A 6,728-nucleotide genomic window follows, 5' to 3' on the forward strand; every position below is an offset into this window, starting at 1 on the left:
CTGTCTACCTGATGTGAACCAACTTCTGGGAAGCTGTGCCATGCTCAATGCTCAGTCGTGTCTGACTCTGCAGAATCCCCTGTCCATGGGATTCTCCAGGCAAGAGTACTGGACTGGTTTACCATTTCCCTCTAGGAAGCATAAGGGCAATAATTCCTGACATGCAGCTGTTTCCATGTCCTGAGTGAGGTTTGCCCAACCTAGTTGGTGGAATCAGACCTCTGCCAAGACTTGAGCTGTGGAACTTCTAGAAAGGCAGACCAGCTGAAAGTCAAAATTCCTCACCCAGGCCAGGCCATGACTTTGTGAGATCCTCAGGACAATAATGGAGACATCTTCCTACCCTCTTGTGCCTTTAGGTGGTTTGTGAAGCTCTTTGATGAAGTAATTCATTTTACTATGGATGGATCTTCTTGGACTATTATCTCTTTAAAAAAATTATTTATTTTTAATTGAAGGATAATTGCTTTATAATATTGTATTGGTTTCTGCCATATATCAGCATGAATCAGCCATAGGCATATATATTTCCCCTCCTTCATGGCCCTCCCTCCCACCTCCTACCTCATCCCACCCCTCTGTTGTCACAGAGCACCAGCATCATACAGCAAATTCCCGCTGACATATTTTACATATGGGAATATATATGTTTCCATGCTACTGTCTCCAATAGCTCTTGCAATGTTTTTGTTTAGTTGCTAAGTCATCTCTGACTCTTTGTGACCCTATGGATTGTAGGCCGCCAGGCTCCTCTGTCCATGGGATTTCCCAAGAAATACTGGAGTGGGTTGCCATTTCCTTCTCCAGGGAACCTTCCCTATCCAGGGATTGAACCCGAATCTTCTGCATTGGCAGGTGGATTCTTTCCCATTGAGTCACCAGGGAAGCCCTCTTGCAGTGTTAGATCTTTTCAAACTATCGGTTCATTGTGAGGTCCTTGCCTACTGTGTCAGTTTGCTGGGACTGTCATAATAAAGTGTCATAAACTGACTTAAACAACAGAAATGTATTTTTATTTTTAAAAATCTTTGGCTGCACTGGGTCTTCGTTGCTGAACGTGGGCATCTCTCTTGTTGCAATGTACCAGCTCTAGAGTGTACAGGCTCTGTAGCTGCAGTCAGACTTAGTAGCCCAGAGGCACGTGGGATCTTAGTTCCCTGACCAGGGATTGAACCCGAGTCTCCTGCATTGGAAGGTGGATTCTTAACCACTGGACCACCAGGGAAGTTCCACGGTTGTGGAGGCTGGAAGTCTGAGATCAAGGTGTTGGCATGGTTGATTTCTGGTGAGCCCTCTCTCCATGGCTGGTCTGTGGCTGTCTTTTATGTCTACAGGAGGTCTTCCCTTTATAAATTCTGTGTCATAATCTCTTCTTCCTTTAAGGACCCCAGTCATACTGGATTAGAACACACCCTGATGACTTCTTTTAATTTAATTATCTCTTTGAACACTATCTCCAATGTTTTAACATTCTGAGATGTCGGGGGTTGGGACTTTAACAAGTGAATTCGGGGTGACCCAATTCAGCCTGTGACACCCATTAAATTCCAGAGGTGCCCCTCCTAGTCACTGTGGCAATCAGCCCCCCTCCCCCAGAGAGCTGGTACTACCCCTAGCTGAGCACAGCTCAATACATCAATCTCTTCAGATAGTCCCTGTATCGGGGTGGGTATAAACCAATCAATGTATTGGTCAACAAGTGCCCTGAGTTAGCACAATCATTCCTGTTATGACTAAGAGCAAGTGATTAAGGCAAGCAGATTCTGAGCAGGGGAAGTAGCGGGTAGGGGACTGGCATTCACTTCACTTCCTATTCCCTCTGTACTTGTCTCCTCCCATTTTCACACCTGCCCCTAGCTCATCAGTATCAAAATTAATGCTCTACACAGCCCTTAGAGTTGGACCATTAAAAAGGCTGAGCGCCAAAGAATTGATACTTTCGAACTCTGAGGCTGGAGAAGACTCTTGAGAGTCCCTTGGACTGCAAGGAGATCAAACCAGTCAATCCTAAAGGAATATTCATTGGAAGGACTGTTGCTGAAGCTGAAGCTCCAATACGTTGGCCACCTGATTCGAAAAGTGACTTATTGGAAAAGACCCCGATGTAGGGAAAGACTGAAGACAAAAGGAAAAGAGGGCGGGAGAGGATGAGATGGTTAGATAGCATCACCAACTCAGTGGACATGAACTTGAACTCCAGGAGACAGTGGAGGACAGGGAAAGCTGGCGTGCTGTAGTCCATGGGGTTGTAAAGAGTCGGACACACCTTAGCGACTGAACAACAACAGCCCAGGACTTCAGAGTGGGTGGGCATCCTGTTCTAAGCTCTCCACCCAGGGGACCATTGGCCCAAGCAACTGTTTACCTGGGGTCAGGGAAAGTTCGCCCATCTCAGAAGAGGAAGGTCCAGTTTCTTCCAAAACGTGTGTTGAGAAATGGGGAAACAAGGGGGCTGTGGTCACTTTTCTGAGTCACACTGTTGGGGAGTGGTTCACAGTGGAACTATCTCCCTTCTGCATCTCTCACCATTGTCCAATTTCAGGTAGTGAGGACAACATGAAGGAGGTCTTCTTTAACACTTTGGGTCCAGGGGACCAAAGGTTGGGCATTCTTGGTGGTTAAAAAAAAGCCACAATTAAAATAAAATTATTTATTTTAAAATTGAAGGATAATTGCTTTACAGAATTTTGTTGTTTTCTGCCAAACATCAACATGAATAAGCCATAGGTTTTAATTGGAGGCAAATTGCTTCATAGTATTGTGTTGGTTTCTGCCACACAAAAATGCAAACCAGCCATAAAAAAGCAAACCAGCCATAAAAAAGCCATGATTTATCAAGCATATATTGTGCACTAGATAGATGGAGTAGCTTTCATTTAATCTTCATGATGGTTCTTTGAGTTTGGAATAATCACCAGCCCTATTTTATAGCTGGGAAAACTGAGGCTCAGAGGGGGCTCATGGCTTGTCAATCGTCATTTAGTGGATAAGGAGCAGAGCTGGGATTTGGATTCTGCATTTCTTGTTGTTGTTCAGTCACTCAGTCATGTCCGACTCTTTACAACCCCATATACTGCAGCATGCCAGGCTTTCTGTCCTTCAACTATCTCCCAGAGTTTGATCAGATTCATGTTCATTAAGTCTGTGATGCCATCTAACCGTCTCATCCTCTGTTGTCTCCTTCTCCTCCCGCCTTCAATCTTTCCCAGCATCAGGGTCTTTTCCAGTGAGTCAGATCTTCGAATCAGGTGGCCAAAGTATTGGAGCTTCAGCTTCAGCGTCAGTCCTTCCAATGAATATCCAGGGTTGATTTCTTTTAGGATTGACTGGTTTGATCTCCGTGTAGTCAAAGAGACTCTCATGAGTCTTCTCTAGCACCACAGTTCGAAAGCATCAATTTTTCAGTGCTTAGCTTTCTTTATGGTCCAACTCTCATATCCATACATGACTACTGGAAAAACTATAGCTTTGACTAGACGGACCTTTGTTGGCAAAGCAATGTGCCTTGCATGGTTGATTTTTTTCTATATCACTTTCTGCCTTTCAAAGGGCTGTCTACAAACCTGAATTATCCCTGAAAACTCTAACCTTGTAGCTCTTGCCTCAGACTGCAGTTCTAGGAAAGGAACAATGTGATGTGGTAGAACAGACATCCTGGATTGGGGTAGGAGAAAAGGAACTGGGCTCTGGCTCTGTTGATGGTCCTCTGTGGCCCTTCTGGGGCTGTTATAATAATGCGGGTGAGGGGTGATGGGGACCCGGGAGCTAATGGCAAAAGCAGGAAGAACTCTACATCTGAAGATACAGCTAGTGGGATTGCTGATGAACTGTACGCTCGGTGTGAGAGAAAGAGCAGGGTGAAGAATGACTCCAAGGTTTTCCGCTCAAATCATGGAAAAGAAGGAGTTACTGTTACTAGAGATGGGGAAGAAAAAATGCTCATGCAAACAACACATTTACATTTAGGTGGTTTGTGAACTTCTGCCAGATTCTAAGAACCTCTCTTGGGTCAAGGGTAGAATCTTAAAAAAATTTTTTTTATTTAGATATTTATTTCTGTGGCTGTGCTGGATCTTTGTTGCTGTGAGGGCTCTTCTCTAGTTGCAGAGAGCAGGGGTTACTCTCTAACTGTCATGTGCTTTTCTCATGGTGGTGTTTCTTGTTGTGGAGCATGGACTTTAGGGGGCTCAGGCTTCAGTAGTTGTGGCACATGGGCTCTGCAGTTTCAGCTCCCTGGATCTAGAGCACAGGCTGAGCTGCTCCAGGGCTTGTGGGACCTTCGGGGACCAGGGATGGAGCCTACATCTCCTGCATCAGTGGGGGGATTCTCTACCACTGAGACACCAGGGAAACCCCAAGGATACAATCCTGTGTGTAGCAGGTGTGGTCACATCCAACTTACATCCTTGGTCCTCACATTTTCAGTGACTTCCGATGGCCAGCAGCTGCCACTGGAGTCCTTATTTGGCAGATGGCAGGTGAGAAGTGTTGGGGGAAAACGCTTCCTGGAACAACCCTCAACCAAAACCTTGAACTTGGTGTACACATGTCCCAGCTCCCTCACCTCTCAGGTGAGATGACTCTGAGATCCTTGTCCCAGTTATTGCCCAGCGGTCCCTGCTGGGATTAAGCCCCCACCTTGTACCTGCTGTCTTTTTGCCCCTGATCCACTTCTTTGCACCCCTGCTGGTATTTCCCAGGATCACCTCCAAAATAAATTACTTGCACTAGAATCCTCGTCTCAGAGTTTTCTCTTGGGAGAGCCCAAACTAAGACACCATGGGAAAGGAGAAAGATGAGTTTGCAACATGTTTCTGGTTTTCCTGGAACTGAGTGCTTCGTGGGATGCAGGACTTTCTGTGCCAGAGGTGGCGAAGTCCTGGGCAAGCTGGGATAGGTTGACCACCGTCGTGTTTGGGAAGCCAAGAGAAGAGAGTGCTTCCAGAAGGAAAGGGGGGACTTCCCTGGTGGTCCAGTGGTCAGGAATCTGCCTGCCAATGCAGGGGACATGGGTTTGATCCCTGGTCTGGGAAGTAGGATCCCACAAGCTGTGGGGCAACTAAATTGGTGTGTCACAACTACTCAGCCCAAGCTCTACAGCTCAAGAGGCACAATTAATTACTGAAGCCTGTGCACCTAGAGCCTGTGACCTGTACCAAGGGAAGCCACTGAAATGAGAAGCTCATGCACCGCAACGAGAGAGTAGCCCACACTCGTTGCAACTAGAGAAAGCCTGTGGGCAGCAACAACAATCCAGCACAGCCACAAACAAAAGCAAAAACAAAAAACAAAAAAAAAAAAAGAAAGGGGATAATGCATATATAGATAAAACATCATATTGTACATCTTAAATATATACAAATTTTATTTGTTAAGTAAATCTCAATAAAGCTGGAAAAAACCCCTAAAATATTTGGTTGTCAAAAAAGAAAGTAGAAATGAGGGTGAACAGAGTGAGATGTGACCCAAAGGTCAAGTTAGAAAAATTGAGAAGCAGTCAGTGGACTTGGTACTGAAGGAGCATTTGGGACATTGAGCCATTCTTGGATGTATTGGGGACAGAAATCCGACTACAGTGGGCTGAGCAGTGAGGGGGTAGGAGGAAGTGGGGACAGCAGTGTGTAAACAGTTTTTCTACAATTTTGGCTATGAAGAGAACTAGAATGTTATTGTAGCAGAGAGAACTTCTGGGGGTAGAAGAGACCTGAACATGGGTGCTCCATACTCTTCCAGCCCCTACCCCCACTTATTCCCGTAGCAGATCTCCTGGGTCTTCAAGGCTGATTTTTTCCCTTCATGGTTTTCATCTTTTGGAATTGTGCTCTGTTTTTTTTTTGAAATGCTTCTTCCACATGGTCTTTTAACTCATTAATTTGTCTCTTAACAGTGATCATCTTCTTTGATTCATCCAGTAAAATGACTCTTTTTATTTATTCTATTTATTTCCATAGAACATTTGGTGCTGAACTTGAATCTCTTTGCATCCTTCTTTTTTATCATTCTTTAAAAAAAAATTTGATTCACTTACATATTTTATTTTTGCCTGTGCTGGGTCTTTGTTGCTGCTCAGACTTTTCTCTAGTTGTGGGGAGTGGGGGCTTCTCTCCAGTTGTGGTGTATGGGCTTCCATTGCAGAGGCTTCTCCTCTGTGGAGTATGGGCCTAGGCTCTAGGGCACAGGCTCAGGAGTTGTGGTGCTCCGGCTTAGTTGCTCTGCGGCACATGGGCCTCCCGGGTCAGGTATCAAACCTGTGTCTCCCTAATTGGCAGGTGGATTCTTTACCACTGAACTACTGCTGCTGCCAAGTCACTTCAGTCGTGTCCGACTCTGTGTGACCCCATAGACGGCAGCCCACCAGGCTCCCCCATTCCTGGGATTCTCCAGGCAAGAACACTGGAGTGGGTTGCCATTTCCTTCTCCAATGCATGAAAGTGAAAAGTCAAAGTGAAGTCGCTCAGTCGTGTCTGACCCTCAGCGACCCCATGGACTGCAGCCTTCCAGGCTCCTCCATCCATGGGATTTTCCAGGCAAGAGTACTGGAGTGGGGTGCCGTTGCCTTCTCCACTGAACTACTAGGGAAGCCCTATTATTATTTTTTAAAGTTGTTTTCTGTCTACTCCAGCAGCTCAACTTTGCTGGGTGACAATTATGTTGACCATACTCTTTCCACCTATTGAGTCTTTTCAAGGGCTGTCATTTTTCTTAGGGACTCAGACTTGGGAATTGAG

The sequence above is a fragment of the Bos indicus x Bos taurus genome, chromosome 7 (assembly GCF_003369695.1).
Source record: "Bos indicus x Bos taurus breed Angus x Brahman F1 hybrid chromosome 7, Bos_hybrid_MaternalHap_v2.0, whole genome shotgun sequence".
Classification (NCBI taxonomy): Eukaryota; Metazoa; Chordata; class Mammalia; order Artiodactyla; family Bovidae; genus Bos; species Bos indicus x Bos taurus.